The 20581-nt window shown below is 42.4% G+C and overlaps 1 protein-coding gene across 1 annotated transcript in view; it reads left to right on the top strand.

Moving 5' to 3' along the window:
* Positions 1-14592, top strand: part of spg (dedicator of cytokinesis spg) — a 243224-nt gene extending 228632 nt beyond the window's left edge. The window contains exon 14 of the mRNA XM_065223144.1: positions 12979-14592. The gene's annotated coding sequence lies outside the window, so the exon portion shown is untranslated. The remainder of the gene's footprint in view (positions 1-12978) is intronic.
* Positions 14593-20581: the final 5989 nt, after the last annotated feature.

Raw genomic sequence — 20581 nt, 5'->3', positions numbered from 1 at the left:
CAAGTTTGGAATAAAACGGGAAACATATGTGACGAGCCCTAGGAAGCTTCGTAGCTCTTCTTTGTTTCGCGGTGGTCGACATCCAGAAAGTGACTTTATTTTGTCATCAGAGGGAAGTACGCCATTTTCTGAAAGCTTGTGTCCAAGGAACTGGATTTCTTGCCGCTTAAACTTGCACTTGTGAACGTTGAGAGACAACCCATGACTATTTAGCACAGTTAGCGTTTGTTTTACTGCATCATCATGTTCCTGCTCTGTCAACCCCCAAATTACTATGTCGTCGATAAAAACTACTGTATGCAAACATTCAGCCAGTATGCTTTCCATAAGGTTTTGGAAAAATTCCGGAGCGTAATTCACACCAAATAGTAGTCGAGTATACCGATAGAGGCCCCAGTTGGTAATGAAGGTAGTAATATCTCGACTTTCTTCCGCTAGCTCAACATGATGAAACGCCTGTTTGATATCTAAAGTTGTGAAATACTTTGCTCCACTAAACCGTGACAGAAGATCTTCAAAAACGGGCAAAGGGTGATTCAACCTTTGAATCGCTTGGTTTGCACGTCTCATATCGACACACAACCTCAATTCACCATTGTCTTTCATAATTGGCACTAGGGCGATACCCAAGAGGTTGGTCTTGTAACGCGTTCGATAATGGCCATTTCCAGTAGCTCATCCAGTTTTGCTTTCACCTGTCCAAGAATGGGAATAGGACACCGACGAAGTGGCTGAATTACAGGTGGAACGGAACGATCTATAGGCAAAACCAGCTGAAAATCTTTGATTTTCGGAAAAATCTTCGATTCATTTACATGTCTGACAGTCCGTTCCAACGCACTCGGCAACCCAACCTGCAAAAGTCCCAGATTCCGTGCAGTAAGTTTTCCAAGTAACGATTGCTGTCCTCCTTCAATAACGTAAAATGTTGTTTCTGTTGAAATAACTTTGGATCCATCCATAACTTCAAGAGCTGCATCAAACACTGTTAAAAGTTTCAATGGTACTCTACCATATGCTAGGAACTGTTTCGAATCATCAAATCTCTCAGCTGAATACTTAGCATCTCCTAACTTCAACAACTCCCATGTTGTGTCATCGATTAAGTTATGCGTCGAACCCGAATCGATGAGCATTTCAATTTCAACTCCACCCACACGACACTTGATAAATTCGTCATCTTCATCAGCGATGTTGTAAACCGGAAATTCCTCCTGCTTACCTCCGTTATCCTCACGAGTTTCTATGTTTCTTACCGTTCTAGACCGCTTGATGTAATCACGTCCAGTTCTATACGGAGAGTACCGTCTTTTGGTTGCCTTGATGAATAGAAAATAAAATATATTGTAAGGAGGAGAAAAAAAAAATCCGTATGACAATCAATCCTTACAGTTCGATCAACGTTTGCTTTACACATGGACTGGAAGTGACCAATATTGCGACAACGATGACAAGATTTATCACTAGCGGGGCATTTTTCTACTCCTTGATGTTTCAATCTACCGCATCGGGAACATCTTGCTTTATAGGCCGATATTCCAGAGTCTTTGTAATACGGAATTCTCTGCTTATTTACCAACAAACGGTTGACGTCTACCTTATGGTTTGGTCCAGATTTCATCAAAGAAGCTTGCTGTTTTATTGATTGATGCGCGTTGATAATCTTTGTGGCGTCGTCCAATGTAAGATGTTCCTTCTCAAGCAGTTTCCGTTTAAGCTCTTCGGATGAGTTTTGGATAACTTTATCCATAATCGCAATCTGGCGACATTGTTGTTCGGTCTTACCGAAAAAACATTTGTCCGCTTTTTGTTGTACCCTCAACAGAAATTTCTCAATTGGTTCTTCATCACCTGGAGACATAGACCAAAACTGAAATCTTTCAAAACTTTCGTGTTGCTTGGGAGAAAAATGTTCCGTCAACTTCTTTTTTGCCTTTTCGTATGGATTTGAATCTTCTCCATCAGCATCGTTGACATCAGCTCCAGGTATGCCGTAGAAAACATTTTGAAGTTCCATGCCTCCCATAGCAAGCATTTGAGCTTTTCGGCTTTTTCCATCGTCAATGTTTGATGCGCTCATCACGTTTTCAAACCACCGAATCCATCCAATCCAAGCGTTCCTTACCTCAGATGGCGGTAGGTGAGAAAATTTAAACTGAGGTAGATTGTAGGACGCTGGACTAAAAAACGATGCCATCTGTACCTGAACAACCTCTTCCACAGGCTGTTCCATTTTCCTATTTAAAAAAAAACATCGATTGCCGTTGTATTCACATAATAAAAAAAATGTTTTCGAAGAACCATGCTTAAATTGATGCCGCTTTTGGAAACAGGGCCTCGTTTTTCATTCCAACTCCAAACCAGTGAATTTAATCACACACACACACAACCCTCAACAACTCTCTTGATCTTTTTTTTCTCATTTAGCATAAGCTATTCCGGTTTGAGCGAAACATTGCACATAGAGTGTAGGACTACTTCAGCATATGGGACCCATTTCCGTCCTACGCGTAATAAAACATGAAGACGAACAGCTAATCCAACATTTATGTATAATTTTTTTTTTTTTTTTAGCTCTCGTTTTAAATTACAACTGCTGAAAAACATATTCTAGAGGCTGTTGGAATAAAGGGTGTCCACGATGAAATTGCCACACTATGAAATTGCTCTAACTTTTTAACCGTTAGGTAGAATTTAATGAAAATTTGGGTGGATTTAGTTCATAGTGCATTATTTACATCCTGCAAGTTTTAAAGTCCTGTGATCAAAACTCGCGGAAATGGAGTCGAAAGAACAGCTCGTGCGTGATAAAATCTTGCGCATTCATCACGAGAACAAGGATCTCTAGCATTGTTCCATCGCTAAAACGTTGGGAATCGCGAATTCCACGGTGTCGCGAGTGTTTAAGCGGTTCGAGGAACGGTTGACCACCGATCGGAAGCCCAGAAGTGAAGGAAAAAGTATTCCGTACAACACCAAAAATCACAACCGCGTAGTTGGGGCCTTCAACCGAAATCCGAACGCCTCCGTTAGGGATGTGGCTAAGAAGCTGCACCTAAGCCGAAGTTTTGTCCAGAAGGCCAAAACTAAGGCTGGGTTTCGAACGTTCAAGGTACAAAAGGCCCCTAATCGCGACGAGAAGCAGAACAAGTCCGCCAAAACCCGTGCCAGGAAGTTGTACCTCAACATGCTGACGAAAGTTGAATGCTGCATCATGGACGACGAAACATATGTGAAGGCCGACTTCAAACAGATCCCCGGCAACCTGTTTTTCACGGCCAAGGATAAGTTCAGCGTTCCGGAGCATGTCCGCACTCAGAAGATGTCCAAATTTGCGAAGAAATTCCTGGTTTGGCAAGCCATCTGCACGTGCGGGAAGCGGAGTGCACCTTTCGTGACCCAGGACACGATGAACGGACAGGTGTACATAAAAGAGTGCCTCCAGAAGCGGCTGCTTCCTCTCCTGTAGGCCCACAACGTCCCAACAATCTTCTGGCCGGATTTGGCCTCATGCCACTACTCCAAGGACGTGCTGAAGTGGTATGGTAGGTCAATTTCGTGCCGAAAATGTTCAACCCTCCCAACACTCCGGAGCTCCGCCCCATCGAGAAGTACTGGGCGATTATGAAGCAGCACCTTCTTAAACGACCTAAGGTAGTGAAGACAGTCGAGGAACTGAAGAAAGTATGGGTTTACATGCAAAAAACGGTTGATTCACAGGTTGTGCAGAATCTTATGGCCGGGGTTAAGGCCAAGGTGCGGGCATTTGCGTATGGACTGTAAATAAAATACGAGTAAAATGGTAAAATGAAGTTTAATAGTTATTTCTCAATCCCTGAAAATTTGATGGCAATCGGATGAAAACTCGAATTTTGCGAATCAATTTTGTGTGTGGCAATTTCATCGTGGACACCCTTTATAATGGGGTTATGCCAGAGCGAAACGAAATATATCGAATTGGTGCTACACCCTGTGTATCAATTCTCACTACCAATTCAGCAGAAAGTACCGCTTATTTTCCAAGTGCTTACGAATGCGAACCCGAGTTGGTATGCGTGAGATGCTGTTTCCGTATATTGAGCTCTCCAAGCAGAATCTCACGAAACCCATGCAGTGTCAATTCATAGAGATCCCCAAGTGCAATCTCACGATCACTAAAACCCAACATCCATATATAAATGAATAAGAAGAAGAATCATTACGCATGGATGAGTGTTACTCTCCCGAATGGAGGAACATAATCGAAGGAAAATTAATATGTACTTACTAATACATTAAAGAAAAATAAGCCTATCTTATTGAAACTGTGGATGTATTCTTGGCTCTAACAAAAACGGAAGCCATTCTTTTCTTTTCAGGCGAATAATGAGACGGATTGAAATACAATCAAATAAGCACTTGCCGCTATCTTACTATTTTGAACATACCGTGTGTATGATAATCTTGATTGTAATATTTGTCATCTCCTATTCAAATTGTTGCAATTGTACATACCTTGAAAACTGGAACCATGGCTCATTCATTCAAATGTTAAAAATCCTCTCTTACCGGGAATCAACATTGAATAACGGCGTTACACAGAAAGAAACGCAATTTGATTATATCTGCAGAAGCTCAGCATACAATTTTCACTATCACACAGACGCAACTCGCTCATCTCCGCAGAACCACAGCACACCATTTCAACCTGACAATCATATAATTTTAATTTAATTTCGAATGCTTCTAACTCTAGATACTCTGCACATGTACATAGCGTTCACTTCATTCAATTTCGCTAGATTTATTTTCACTTTTCACGCTATGTAAGCTTGTAATATTTTTCCACTGGCTTTATTTTTTTTTTCAAAATGGCGGACCACTAAGCATGGCTCTGTTGAATTTTCACTTTTCTTTTCTCGAGCTATAATCCTCGATTTCTAGCACGCATCGATGTAAATCATTTACCTGCTCGATAAATACTTCACTTAGCACTGAATCTGCGAATAACCTTGAATTTTTCACGCTATCGTTATTTTTTTTTTTCATCCAAGTCGCCACTTGTGGTAACCGAGAACTGTAGCACACGCGTCTAACCAAGAGAATGAAGGGATATTCCTTCACTATCATCGGAGGTGGCCTAACACTAACACATGGAGTATTATACATTAATATAGATTATACTTACGAGTTGTACTGTCTACCACACCCTACAATATAGAAATGCATAACGGCGCGGAGTCTTGTCACTATTATCATGTCTTAAAAAGTAACAAGGACTAAAATGTGATCCTTTGATTACTGTAAAATCCTGATTCCCTAGTTTGAAGTTGTCACGACTAGGGTTGGTGGCAGATCTTAGTAACGCACCACAAAAAGGTGATCTCTTAACGTTACTGGTTTGAAAAGATAAAAAATTACAAAAAGGAACGAACCCACCAAGTTTAGCCAATTGAACCTGAAGGCTGCCTGACATGTGTTGATGTAGAATTCCAAACTGTTGACGAAGCTTGACGAAGATCAACGTGAACTAGTCCGGTTTATGGTAGTTGCGCGGAATGTCTACCTTCGATTTGAGATAAACGAGTGTATGTAGTCGATTTTTGATGTGCATTGGCAAGCCTTTTCGTGGCCAATAGTCAGGTTCAACGCTGCGACTCAAAGAATGATGGAACTAATGATGGGACAAATGATGGGACGCCTCGTGGAGGTTCTACTTGGCTTCGGAACTGCTTCTCAGCGGCAAATAATAGGAACTAGAATGAGGAACTAGATATTGTCTCTTGGGCCTGGTTATGGCCAGATCAGCAACCGTTTATAGACGAAATAAAAAACTCCACGGAAAAAACAAACGTCAGATTCAAACACACGCACAGCCTACTCAGATCTGTACCCACTGGAGGTGGCATTTTTTCACATCGTCCAAGTTGTACCCAAGGACAAAAACCCTCCAAACTCGCCGGAGCTGTGTCCAATCGGAAAATATTGGGCAATCGTAAAGCGAATCCTCAAGAAAACTCAGAAATAGATGAAAATGAGAAACAGTTCAAAGAAAAATGGCTTACTTACCTTACCAATCAGGCTAAGGCCTTGTTGTCCTCTGCTGTCCGAAGAAGTCGTCTCCACTCTACTCGATCCATGGCCACAGTTCGCCAGCCTCGTAGTCTGCGAAGGGTCCGCAGGTCACCTTCTACTTGGTCGATCCACCTTGCCCGCTGCGCGCCTCTTCTTCTTGTTCCTGTTGGGTCGCTTTCTAGAACCATTTTCACTGGGTCGTCGTGCGGCATTCTTACGACGTGCCCAGCCCACCGTAGTCGCCCAATTTTTGCAATGTGGACGATGGATGGTTCTCCCAGCAGCTGGTGCAATTCGTGGTTCATTCGCCTCCTCCACGTTCCGTCATCCATCTGCACTCCACCGTAGATGGTACGCAACACCTTCCGTTCGAAAACACCAAGGGCGCGTTGGTCCTCCACGAGCATAGTCCAGGTCTCGTGGCCGTAAAGGACCACCGGTCTAATCAGCGTCTTGTAGACAGTCAACTTCGTGCGGCGGCGAATTTTATTCGACCGGAGCGTCCTCCGGAGTCCAAAGTAGGCACGATTCCCTGCCATAATGCGTCTTTGAATTTCTCTGCTGGTATCATTTTCGGCGGTCACCAGTGAGCCCAAATACACGAACTCATCGACCACCTCGATTTCGTCACCGTCAATCTGAACTCGGGGTGGGAGGCTAACATTGTCTTCCCTAGAACCTCTTGCTTTCATATATTTTGTCTTTGATGCGTTGATGGCAAGTCCAATCCGTCTAGCTTCAGCCTTCAGTCTGATGTACGTTTCCGCCATCATCTCAAAGTTCCGTGCCATAATGTCAATGTCATCGGCGAAACCAAGGAGCTGGATGGACTTCCTGAATATCGTGCCACTCGTGTCTATCCCAGCTCTTCTGATCACACCTTCTAACGCGATGTTGAACAGCAGACACGAAAGTCCATCACCCTGCCGTAACCCCCTTCGAGATTCAAAGGGACTCGAGAGTGTCCCCGATACTCGAACAACGCACATCACTCGATCCATCGTCGCCTTGACCAATCGCGTCAGTTTATCCGGAAATCCGTACTCGTGCATAATCTGCCATAGCTGATCTCGATCGATTGTGTCGTATGCGGATTTGAAATCGATGAACAAATGATGTGTGGGCACGTTGTATTCGCGGCATTTCTGCAGAACCTGCCGAATCGCGAAAATTTGGTCCGTGGTAGCGCGGGCACCCATGAATCCCGCCTGGTATTGCCCCACGAACTCTCTTGCATATGGTGACAGACGGCGGCATAGAATTTGGGAGAGTACCTTGTAGGCGGCGCTTAGCAGTGTGATCGCGCGGTAGTTGCAGCAATCCAACTTGTCGCCCTTTTTGTAGATTGGACATACGACACCTTCCATCCACTCCTCCGGTAATATCTCCTCCTCCCAAATCTTGGCAATTACCCAGTGCAGCGCTCTAGCCAGTGCTTCACCACCGTATTTCAATAGCTCACTTGGTAGTTGATCTACACCAGTTGCTTTGTTGTTCTTCAGCCGACCGATCTCCTCCTCAACTTCTTGAAGATCAGGGGCCGGTAGCCTGTCGTCTTCTGCGCGTGCTCCAAGGTCTGTTGCCGTGCCACCTTCGTTTTCTGCTGCTTCACCGTTGAGGTGCTCGTCATAGTACTGCTTCCACCTCTCAATCACCTCACACTCGTTCGTGAGAAGGTTACCGTCCAAGTCCTTGCACATATCGGCTTGCGGCACGTAGCCTTTGCGCGAACTATTTAGCTTCTCGTAGAACTTCCGTGTGTCGTTTACGCGGTACAGATTTTCCATCGCCTCGCGATCTCGATCTTCCTGCTGACGCTTCTTCCTTCGGAAAACCGAGTTTTGTCTGTTCCGCGCTTGTCATTCAATCTCGTGCGGTGTTGCAGCATTCTCGCCCGTGCTGCATTCTTCTCCTCTACTAACAGTTTGCATTCGCCGTCAAACCAGTCATTTCTTCGGTCCGGGATTGCAGTACCTAGTGCCGCTGCAGCAGTACTACCTATGGCTGAACGGATGTCCCTCCAGCCATCTTCAAGAGAAGCTGCGCCAAGCTGCTCTTCCGTGGGTAGTGCAACTTCCAGCTGCTGCGCGTAGTCCTGGGCAACTCCGGTGTCCCGTAGTTGCTCAATGTTGGGTCGTGGCGTTCGACTTCGACGTGTGTTATGCACCGTCGAGAGTTTTGAGCGCATGCATACTGCAACTAGGTAGTGGTCCGAATCTATGTTCGCACTGCGGTACGTGCGGACGTTGATAATGTCGGAGAAGAATTTCCCGTCGATTAGAACGTGATCGATTTGGTTTTCTGTGTGTTGGTCAGGTGATCTCCAGGTGGCTTTGTGGATATCCTTGCGGGGGAAAAAGGTACCCCGGGAGGCTGCAAAGTTCACGCATCGTTGGCCGTTGTCGTTCGATACGGCATGCAGGCTGTTTGGCCCGATTGCCGGTCTATACATTGCCTCCCGTCCTACCTGAGCGTTCATGTCGCCGATGACGATTTTGACGTCCCGTTGCGAACAGCCGTCGTACACCTGCTCCAGCTGCGCATAGAACGCTTCTTTCTCGTCGTCGGGTCTCCCTTCGTGTGGGCAGTGCACGTTGATGATGCTGTAGTTGAAGAAACGGCCCTTAATCCTCAACTTGCACATCCTCGCGTTGATCGGCTGCCAACCAATCACGCGTTGGCGCATCTTACCCAGCACTACAAAGCCGGTTCCCAGCTCGTTGGTGGTGCCACAGCTCTGGTAGAAAGTAGCCGCTCGATGCCCGCTTTTCCATACCTTTTGTCCCGTCCAGCAAAGTTCCTGCAGTGCTACGACTTCGAAGTTGCGTGGTTGAAGTTCGTCATAGATTAACCTATCGCAACCCGGGAAGCCGAGCGATTTGCAGTTCCATGTTCCGAGTTTCCAATCGTAGTCCTTATTTTGTCGCGTAGGTCTGTGCCGATTGTTCCGATCCGTATTTCTTTCTTCGGTATTTGCAACTTTGTTTTTTTCCAGGGCGGCTTGTTGGGCCTGCCCCAACCCCCTGTCTCGCCGGGGGACCATCGTGCACAGCTCTGTTTAGAGTCCCACGCTGGCACTAGGACGGTGATCAGCCGCTCCTAACATGGAGAACAGACGCCGTTTTGAGCCGCACCTCCATGGTGAGCAGACGCTCAGGTTTGGTGAAGCATTTCCTCTATCACCGTACTATGGTTACCGCGCCAGTGTTCGCGTCGCACCTCTTCACTTTGCTATTGCCGGACTGGCAACATTGCCCAGGCTACGCCAACCAGCTGTGTCCATGTTTCAGCTGGTAGTCTTTTGTTATCATATGACTCGAGGAGGCGTGAAGTAGGAACTTGTGAGGACCAGGGCTAGGTATTCCGCTCCTTCCAGGTTGTCAACTCACCATTTTGTAGCCCAATGAAAAATGGCGTTCAGCATCAAATAAGGTTGATACAACAGCGGTACAAAATCTAATGGATGGTATGAAACGTAAAGCCCGACAGTTCGCATTTGAAAAGTTGGAAGCTCAATACAGTAATATCAACTGGTGGAAACTATTGATTTTAAATTGGCTCACACTGGTCTAGCCTATTAGCATAGACTGAAAACTTACTAGCTCCGTTTTGAGATATCAATATTTGAAAGAAGCAAGTTTTTCTTCAAACATCAATTATAACTTTTCAACATAAAGAGATAACAACTTTTTTGCTTGAACAAAACTGTGCACCATAAACAGTTCTCAAAGATATTAAGATATTACCATAGAGGTATCTCTAAGACTAAAAGGTCCCGAAGAAACGAGCTCAACTTTTTGGCTCAGCTCTGGTACTATCTTCGGTCCCAAGCTAATCGATTCACCCCTCGAAACATAGGAAAATCCACGAACCTCTGATTTTATCTGTCAAACTTTCATAGCAAATCAAAACAAGCATAGTGTAGTACTGGCATTTATACTAGAATCGGGTACGTTAAACGATTTGCTTGTGACCAATAGGCTAGTCAAGTAGTGAGCCAATTTAAAATCGTTAGTTTCGTATTGATTGTTGCTATTAGTGCCAAGTGCATCGATTAACGTATCCCATTCTAGTTGGAATTCTAGTACTACACTATGTTTGTTTTGATTCACTATGAAAGTTTGACAGATAAAATGAGGGGTTAGTGGATTTGCCTAAGTTTCGAGGGGTGAATCGATTAGCTTGGGACCGAAGATAGTACCAGAGCTGAGCCAAAAAGTTGAGCACGTTTCTTCGGGACCTTCTGGTCTTAGAGCTACCTCTATGGTAATATCATAGAGGTAACTCTAAGACCAGAAGGTCCCGAAGAAACGAGCTCAAGTTTTTGGCTCAGCTCTGGTACTATCTTCGGTCCCAAGCTAATCGATTCACCCCTCGAAACTTAGGCAAATCCACTAACCCCTCATTTTATCTGTCAAACTTTCATAGCGAATCACAACAAACATAGTGTAGTACTAGAATTTTGACTAGAGTGGGGTACGTTAATCGTTTGCTTGGGACCAATAGGCTAGTCAAGTAGTGAGCCAATTTGAAATCGTTAGTTTCGTATTGATTGTTGGTAATATCTTAAAATCTTTTAGAACTGTTTATGGTGCACAGTTTTGTTCAAGCAACAAAGTTGCTATCTCTTTATGTTGAAAAGTTATAATTGATGTTTGAAGAAAAAAATGCTTCTTTAAAATATTGATATCTCAAAACGGAGCTAGTAAGTTTTCATGGGGTTGATTTCATTTAACACGATGTCTCCGGTAAAATGTGTAACGGCAAACTTGCAATGTTTGAAAAATCAGTTTAGAACGTGAACCGAAAGAGATAGAAACTTTCTTTCTTCGGCAAAGTTGCTTCAAATAAATAGCTCTACAGTTATGTCAAACACTGTGTTGGACTATCTCATATGATGGGAAAGTTAATATTGCGAACGTAACAATCATGGGGCCCACCCTATTTGCAATTTGAAATTTGCAGTAGTGCGAGCCACCCACAAAGAACGGCTGGGAATTTTCGGACAAACCACCAAACGCACCGCAATATTTATCATGTATATATTCATATATATTCATAACATATCATTATTCATATTTTTAATATTTTATCCATTATTTTTTGTTTGTAATAATTATTAGTAGATTTTCTTCCGGTTTTCCTCCTCTTCTGCTTCCCTCTGTTGTTGTTGTTTTTTTTTTTAATTTGGTTTTCGTTTTGCTTCTTTTCAATCGTCGTGCAGAGTTGTTTGTGTGTGTGTATGTTTTTTTCTTGATTTTCTTCGCCCCCCAAACTGTGTCAAACTGCACTGCTTACTGCTGCTGCATTTGTCTGTTTACGTGTGTATGTGTTTGTGTGTGTCAATTGATTATTTTCGCTTCCATTGTGTGCTTGTTAGTTGGTGAGAGTGTACGCGAATTTTTTGTTGTTGTTGTTGTTGTTGTTGTTGCTTTCCCCTGTTTCTGTTTGTTGTTTTACACTATACACATACATGTCCGTGTTGCGCCCAACGCGTGCCGTTTTGTTTACATGTTCAATTTCGTCGTTCGCGTCTCTTCCTCTTATTAATTGTGGCAGTGGTGGAATCAGAGTATTTTATTTTTTCTTCACGCTTTTCTCTTATTCTTCTTATTCTTGCTTTATTTTTATTTTTGTTGGTTTCGCATTGATAAACGCAAATACTTATGTTTGTTGTTTGTTTACTGTTTATATGTTTTCGTTCGATTTTACTCTAATCTCCCATGAACGGGTGCGTGAATGTGTATGTGTGTGAGTGTGTGTGTGTGTTTGTTTGGTTGAATGAGTGTGACAAATGATCGCGCATTCCGTTGTTCGTATTTTCTTTGTTTTATTGTGTATTAGGGATGGCTGTCCTCTATACTTATTGGTACAATGTTGATGCTGTCGGATTTTGCTTAACACTTAGCTTTTCGGTTGTTTTTGGGCGATTGTTATTCTGCTTTGCCTTTGTTTACATGCATATTTATATGATTTGAAAGGGGGGATATTACGCAGTGTGGAGCGAGTGACTTTTTTTTTACAGCAGAGAGAAAATCAGTTTTGTGAGTGTTTTTTTTTTGTGAAGTACAGGAAAGAGCTGAAATCATTTTTTTTTCGGATGATATACGTTTTGGTTGTCTTTATCTTACTTTTTCAATATGTGTTTGTGGGTGTGTTTGTGAAATTGTTTCGCATCAATGAACGATATAATGAAATTCGATTTGTTGTTTGTGTTTTCTTCCGCTATGGCTGTGTAAGTTTGCTTTTTTTCAGTGATTACATAAGACTATTTTGTTCGATTTTTGTAGTTTTTTGGTTTGTTTAATGTTTGGGTTTTTAAGAAAGGGAACATTTTAGGGGAAGGTAGTTTGATTTTTGACTCTTATTCTTGAATAAATAATCAACAATAAAGACGGTTTTTTATGTAGTAAATATTTGACGTTTTTTTTTCTTAGAGAAAAACATAAACAATGGAAAAGGAAGGAGTTTTTGGTTTGTTTATCTTCGATAAAGAATACAGGAGAGGATCAACAATTAGTATCATTTATTTTGAATACAATTAGACGAATGTATTTTTTTTTTTACGTTTCACGGTTCGGTGATGTCAGAAAACCGTTTTCCCTAGTGGGATGTTCTTGATGCAGTTTTTGTTTCTCAACGGGGCGCTTGCTTTTTCTGCTTTTTTTTCGCGGATTTACTATTTAATTTTTTGCGTGTATATTCAATGATGGTTGCAATTTTTTATTCTAGCATTTTGTGTGTGTGTGTTTATCTTTAATTACAAAGTGTGTTTTTCCTTCTATTTAGTTGGTTTCATATTGCAATGATATTTCAGTGTTCTACTTTCTGTAAATTCCATTTTCATTAATTCATAAACCGCTTTTTCCCTACTCCAAATTCGCTACGCAAACAAAACAAACGTTTGGTTAACAAAACCATAAGTCATAAATGTGCCAGCAAAAACGTCAAAAGCCAATCGAAAACTGTGAAGTACAGATGGCGTAAAAGGTGACGACGTGCGCGTGTGTGTGTGAGAGAGTGAAGCCATGGCAAACTGCTGTGATTTTTACATGGCCATCTTGCTCTATATCGGAAAATGAAAGGTTAGTTCATGAACTACTTCTTCCTTCCTTCTTCGCACGTACCATTATCAAAAGCTAGTGGTTGTTTTATTTTATTTTTGCGAATGGGTTTATGTAAGTGTGTGTGTGTGTTTTTGCCACATTAACATGTTCGTTCTAATTTTTTGAGTTTATTTTTTAGTTTTCTTTTCCTTAGCATTTAAAATCTATTACACGATAAACAAAATTCGAACGAAACGAATTAAAAAGGAAACATGCGTTCGAAAATAATTCCAATCAACATATTTACACTAAAACGTGTGTGTGAATGAGTGAGTGTGGTTTTTTCTTCATGTAGGAGTAATAATTTCCTCTTCCAAAGAACTGATTCAAGGTTTGTTCATGAATTGTCCTATTTTTTTGAATTTCCTTTAAAATTAACTAATTATAGGCTACGGCTTCCTTCCTCCCCCAAATGACTAGTTTACTCAGCTTCAATATATAAAATTCCCCTTTCCTCTCTTGTATTAATTTCCCCTTTCCTTGATTACTCTCCAATAACGTTTACTATAGTACAGCTACTCAGTTGTCTCCATCCGTCTTCCCCGTTTTTTTTTTATTTATTAGAATTAATACTTGTTTTGCTTTGTTTTCTAATAACTGTTTTTTTTGCTTGTCATATTCGTGCAGCGTTCAGTGTCTCTCGTTTCGGGAAAAAGTCCTGATTATTTACTGGTTTTTGTCAACTACACTTAATCCTCGTCCACATCCTATGTGTAGTTTATCTGTGTATATTACAATTAATCATAAGACGACTTGAAAAAACCGATACAAGTTAGTCTGCTTCCGCTGTGTGTTTGCTGATTCGCGAACCAAAATACAGGTGGCGGTTTTGCTCAGTGTGGTCGGTTTAGGTGCCTGTCGCTGTGTGTGGGTGTGTGTGTGTGTGTGTGTGTTTGTTTGTGTAACTGTCAGCGCCGCCGTGGTGCGGTGTAGAAAAGCTTGCTTCGATCGATTTGTTTGTCGCTCAAAAAATTAGTCTGCGCATTTGGTTTTTCGATTGTTTTCGGATTTTCCTTCTTGTTTGTAAAATCATTCGAAAAAAAAGTAAAAAGCTTTTGCCATTGATTTGGTTTCGGTTGTTTACGTTAGAATTGGTTGTTGTTTTTGTTGTTGTGTGTGTTGTAGAGAAGAAACAGAAACAGTGTGCGCAAAGAGTGCAGTTGTGGGTGGAAATTTTCCGTTCGAATTCAAAAGATTGTGATTTACTTTAGAGAGAGTGTAAATTGATATCAAAAAATATTTGTTTTTAGGTTGTTCGCTTTAAACTCATGTCAGCGTGTGTATGTTTGTGATGTACGTGTTTGTGTGAGTGTATGGGCGTGTAGTTTCTCTTTAGTTTTACTCATTTTAATAATGTCCATCGTATGATATGCTTCATGTTAGTATTTCAACTTTTCTCTATCGCAAATTATCCGATTATCTTGTTATCATTTTTTTTTGTTCTAGGATTTCTTAAAATAAAGCGTGTGACTGTCTCACACTTTCTTTCATCGCTACTGCGTGGCGGGGCGTACCTTGGGCTTGGTAAGAATTAAGTTATTATGAATGGTTGAAATTATTCGTGTGTTCGATGAAGGCATTCTTCCAGAAATGACAGTGAGATGGCGCTTTCGAACGGATGTCAAAGCAAAAACGTTGAACTGAAAGGAACAGGACACTTGTTGTAGCGATAAAAAGGTAATTGTTTCTTTATCTCATTGTTTGTGATCGGCATTTTTTCAATGACGATGCCTTCTTTTGTATTTTTTTCTAGTTAGATTCACGCCAAGGAATAAACTGAAACCACTGAGAAACCAGATCAAGAGGTTATGAAGCCCAATTCGCTCGACTTCAAAGTGCAATTTTTAGTATTTTTAAATAACAGTGCATCTGTCAGTGGTGAGTTCTGTCAACTTGGGCTTACCGATCTCGATGGATTTTCTTATTGGAGGAACAGCCACGTGGATAATCTTGCCGTGAAGGTAGGTATGATTGCATAGCTGTTCAAACCTTAAAATGGGTAGCATTTATTATTGAACTACTTCGCGAGTTCAAACTATCGACATTCAGTCCTTTTAGAACACGCGTAAGTTTATTTCCATCCCACGATGATTCGGATGTAAATGTTCGATCTGAGCAGCCAAAATCCGGACTGATTCTGATGACACGCAAGATGACTTAACTTCCACGAGAAGTTAGAAGTGGACTTACTAGTTCAATGAAATGATGAAATGTTAGGACAATTCCGATGAAATCAATTGATAAGTTTGGAGAAATTCAAAATAATCGATTGAGATACGAGAGGCTACCATGAATCTATTTACTGCAAGTCCAAAATCAAGCTCCGTCATCCTCCGGTTGACCGAGATCTGATCGCCAACAGCAGCAGAATGGAGCCTTTGAAAAGGCCAACTAGGAAGAAATGTCTTAATTTTGAACACATTTGGAATTCTGTGAAGACATTTTTATGCCGCAGACATTTTGAAGACGTTTAACATTTGTGACGGTATGCTGAAATTGACGACTTTTTTCTTATATTTCAAGCTATTTTCTGAACACGTTGATTATAGATAACGTAAACCAAACCAGTTCTTTTTTTTTCAAAGCAATATTAAGTTTTCTATGAATATTTAGACTTTCTCGACGAAATGTCGAAGCTGCCAAAATCTTCCATGGCTTTTAGAACTCTTACCATTTCAGCTTTTCCTTGGCGTTTTCGCAAACGCGCAAACGAATTCACCAGCTGGTTTTGTTGTGTAAACATGATCAGGTGGAAGCATGCGAACAAAGGAGTCAAACGATAACACTTCCAAAGAAGTTTTATTGAAAGCAAGCGTTATCGAAAGCGAAACATGAGCTTGACAATGCTTGATGAATCAGAAGTCTTGACGCAACAATAATCCACAGGGTTTTAATTAAATCTTCGTTTAATTCGAGATTTGAGTCTGTCTGACCACCCTGACATCTTGGGAGAATATATGCAGGAGGCCATTCGAATTTTCAGATCTTCATCTTCATCAACTTTATTGAAATTTTTGATCTGCTGGAGATCATTGATTGATCAACCAGCAATCTTGGGAAAGTATCTAAGATATTCAATATATATTTTTGAAGAGTTGATGATCTTCTGAATAATATTTGATCAATCTGAAGTCTTGAAAAAGGACTTAACTGAAATCTTTGATCTGCTGGAGATCTTTTGAATAGGGGAAATGCAGGTAATGTCGGCCTAAGTGTCCCTAATTTGGGCCCATACATAAATTCAGCAATCGACTACATTTTCAATAGCAACCAAAAATATCCATTAGTAACGTCCCAATAACGCGTTCATCTAGATAAAATTGATAAATAGCAGACTTTTAGCGATGGGCCCAATCTTAGATCCATAGGCCAACATTAGAGACATTTCCCCTACTTCAACTATTTTAAAGAATATCTGAGATTAGACATTTGAATTGATCAATTTGATGTACTGAAAAATAGGAAGAGGATTTTATTTATGTCTTATCAAAAATCCCTCAAATATCAACCAAGCACTCTAAAATTCTACGAAGCCACCTGTACTTCCATGAAGCTGATTTCCGATCTCTCGAGCTTATCCAAATTTTCCTTATCCTCTATGAATTTTCCTGAAATTGGCGACAACGCTCTGATGAGACAACGAAACCCCACCCCCACTAGCTCCTCCCCTGATTCTATCCATCAACAATGTACCCCTCTAACCTCGAGTAAGCCGCGAGTATTGGGCTCAACTCCTACTGGACATAGAATTAAGTGAATTTTGTTACAAACAATGAACAATGAATTGTTGGCTCCGTAAGGTAACGTGATTGAGCCTTCCAAATAAACGAACTAGATAAAACAAAGTGTCCTGAAATGGTGAAAAGTTCCGCGAACGATTTTTTGAGTTCCAAGTTCGCTTGATTCTACCGACATCTCAGAGCATCTACGAACTTCTCTGATCTTCAGAAAATACCCTTGAGTTTTTCTACGGATATTCCTGGACATCTGGGAAGTTCCCTGCCATTAAATGAAGCTAAAAATAAAATCTTGTACGTTCATTGAGTTTTTTTTTAATTGATTCGAAGTTCGCTAAAGTGATACGAAGATCCCTAAAGTTCTCAACTTCAGAAAATACCCTTAAGCTTTTCTACGAATATTCCTGAACATCTGGGAAGTTCCCTGAGATGAAATGAAGTTCCTAAACAACTTCCAGAAAGTTCATTGATTTGTTTTGAATCGAAGCAGTTCCCTAAAGAGATCCGAAAATCCTTGAAGTTCTCAACTTCAGAAAATACCCTCAGGCTTTTCCACGAGTATTCCTGAACACCTGGGAAGTTCCCTGAAATGAAATGAAGTTTAAAAAAAATCCAGCAAGTTCATTTAGTTTTTTTGAAGTGCTTCGAAGATCGCTAAAGTGATCCGAAAATCCTTAAAGTTCTCAACTTCATAAAATAACCTCAGGCTGTTCTACGAATATTCCTGAACATCGGTTAAGTTCCCTAATACAGGCTTCGTGGAGGGGTCCCCTGTCGGCAATAGTGTCATCACAGACAAACAGACGTAACTCTTCATTGTGTATCTTCGTTCATGCATTTAACGGTTGATTTGAATATACTCAGTTCCGCGAACTACTCGCCGCAGCGCTGGCATCGGATCACTTTGACGTTTCTATCCATTCTGTAGAACTTTTATGCAATATTGTTTGCGAGCTAGCGAGCAAGCTTGTTTTCCGCGAGAAGCCCGAGGGATGTCGTTACTGAGGTCATATGTTTTGAGACACTATGTTTTCAAGAAAAACTTTTTCAAAGAGTTACGTCTGTTTGTCTGTGGTGTCATGTTCAGTTCGATTAAATTGCATCGAAGAGGTCGGCTTCTCGGAGGAAACCTTCGAGGGCCGCGGTTCTGGCCGGGTCATCCGCTAAGGCATCCCGAATGCTTTCGGCAATGCCGTATATCTAGCATGCGTGGGCCCTCGTATTGAGGGCAGTGGCAGGGGGCATGTCTGACGAAGTGGTGTACTTTGCAGACCTCGCATATCTTTAGAAAAGGGCCGGTGTCAGATAAATTGTGCGATATGCGGGTGTGTCCTGTTCTCAATCTTGAGAGTTTCACCTGCATTAGATGGTTCTTAGGGTCCTCCCATCGAACGATATCTCCTTTAACCTTCCAGATGAAAGGTTCTCTAGCGTCGTTCTGGGGGGGAGGGGGGCATACCTTTGGATGCCTGAAACGAGGGCTTCCACAACACTAACCGAGTCGTCGAAAACTGTGATCGGGTTGTCGGAGGGGGTTGCTGCAGCAATAAAGGCGGCAGCAGCTTCTGCCGAGAAGATGGAGCATTGAATTGGAAAGTTTTAGCACTAGCTGCGGTCCTGTTACCCGTATACCAACACCCATCCGGGTGACTGAGCCATCGCAGGTATGATGTTTATATTTTTCGTTTTGAAGCTGGAGCAGGCCTTGAACCTGTTCTTGATGGAATAATCAGTCCGAGTTTTTGGTAGGTTCCAACCTCTGACTACGTCCCAGAAAACCCTGCTCACTGCAGGGAGTTCTTGGCCGTTTCGTGCCGGAAGACCCTTGATCGATGGTTACCCACAATGACCTAGAAGGTCCGCCCAAGAAGAAAGTTTTTAAGGATGTACATAACAGATGGGGTACTCCCTGCCCAGCACTAATGAGACCCCCCTCTACACTACCTCAAGGTCGGCATACGCGCTCGAATATCGCGGCCAAGGAAACACTCAAATATCCAACACACACAACACTTGTTTAGCTACCGGTACCTTTATTCTTCCCACTTTCTTATTGGCTATCTCCTACCTCGTTTCGCCTAACGTTTCTTCTTGTTCTTCAGCGCGGGCCCGCTGTTGGTCCTTCCACAGCCACTCCTTCACCTTCCTCAGCTTCCTTCTGGGCACTTTTCACAGTCCAGTCGGCTCCTTTCCTGCGACTTTGAACCCTCGACTTGGTTCGCAAGCCGGTCGCGTACTTCGGTACTTTCCGCGACGGCTCTTCGATCTCTCTCTCTCTCTCTCCTCACTATACTCGTGGCGTCTAACGATCGATGGACCGTTGGTTTGTATTCCCAGATACCTTCGTATCGGAAGATGCTCCGTGTCTAACCACACCGTGGATGAATTTCCAGTGGTAAACTACGGGGTCCTGTGGACATAATGGGGAATCACGATGGCGGTTATTGGCGATCGAGAAGGTGCTTCTCTCGAAGGGGATTTAACCTGGATGGTTCTGCACCTCACTCTCCTTCTTCACTTTTTTCACGTCCTCACGGTTCTTACTGACTTTCGAACTAACTTGAACTTGCTTTACAAAGTATCGCTGTTGAGTATCGCCAATCAAATGATTCTCAACGATGGCGGCTGACCTATTCTCTCTCCTCCTCGATGAGCCATCGTCCTTCCGCCCTATTTCGTCTCATCATGGCCCCATTATGCCACCTCCTAATGGGCTCCAAATCCAGTAAACAGTGCCATCTGGTGGTAGGTAGAGGATCTTCCTGTCGTTTAGTGGTGTGGCTGTGTACTTTCCAGTGGGTGATTTTGTGGGCGATGGGTGGTGTTGGTAGCTTTCCTTGGCATATTGTTATACATAAAATACGAAACACTAATCTCAGACAGACAGACACACCACTGGTTACAAGGAAGTGAAGGATGTGTCTGCGAAGGCTCCAGTTCGCCAGTTGAACTATAACATCGGGCATCCAGGGTGTGTTATAAGCCTTGCCTTGGGTCGGTAATCATCTGCATACTTGCCAGGTTTTTCTGGTTTGGGGATGGGGACTACGCGTCTATTTGTCCATCCATGAGGGATGGAGTCTTTGAACCAACTTTGGGCCTACTGAACTTCTCCTGGCCTTGAATAAGGTTCGAAGTTGCAGGTTCTTAAGGGATGGTGATGTTGGCGAGCGACTGGCGGAAGTGCTCGCAGTTGTTTCCGATGGCGAAGAGGTCAGCGAAATTCTCGTTGAGGATGTCGACAATGACTGCCGGGTGGTAGTTCCTGAATGCTGTAGTGCCATGCCTTTTCTCTTTCTTTTCTCGCTGATTGCGTTGATCCGTCCCCATATCTCACTTGCTGGATGCTCTGAGCTGATGCCGTTCAGGAAGTTTTCCCAGCTTTGTTGCTTTGCCTCTCGTATAGTCTGACGGACCCCTCGTTTCGATGGGACCTGTACTACACTGAGGCAAATAGACTTAAGAATTTCATAAGGCTCGACTTATGAACGACACATATGAATTTCATTAGTACGACTTATGAATGATTTTGCGTCTAACATGTGGTAGCTCTTATACGTCTTTAGCCATTCCATTTTCCCAAGCGTTGACAGACGGGTGGCCTAGACACAGGATCCGTAATCTCAACGTATATGCTTAGGTTGCAGTCTGCTCCCGAAATTCATATAGATTTCTTGTGGCTAA

This window comes from Ochlerotatus camptorhynchus, unplaced genomic scaffold (genome assembly GCF_037179485.1).
Source record: "Ochlerotatus camptorhynchus isolate MF236.1 unplaced genomic scaffold, CSIRO-AGI_Acam_v1.1 ptg000185l, whole genome shotgun sequence".
Lineage (NCBI taxonomy): Eukaryota > Metazoa > Arthropoda > Insecta > Diptera > Culicidae > Ochlerotatus > Ochlerotatus camptorhynchus.
Note: the sequence above shows the minus strand (reverse complement) of the source record. Positions and strands in the feature narration are given on the sequence as shown.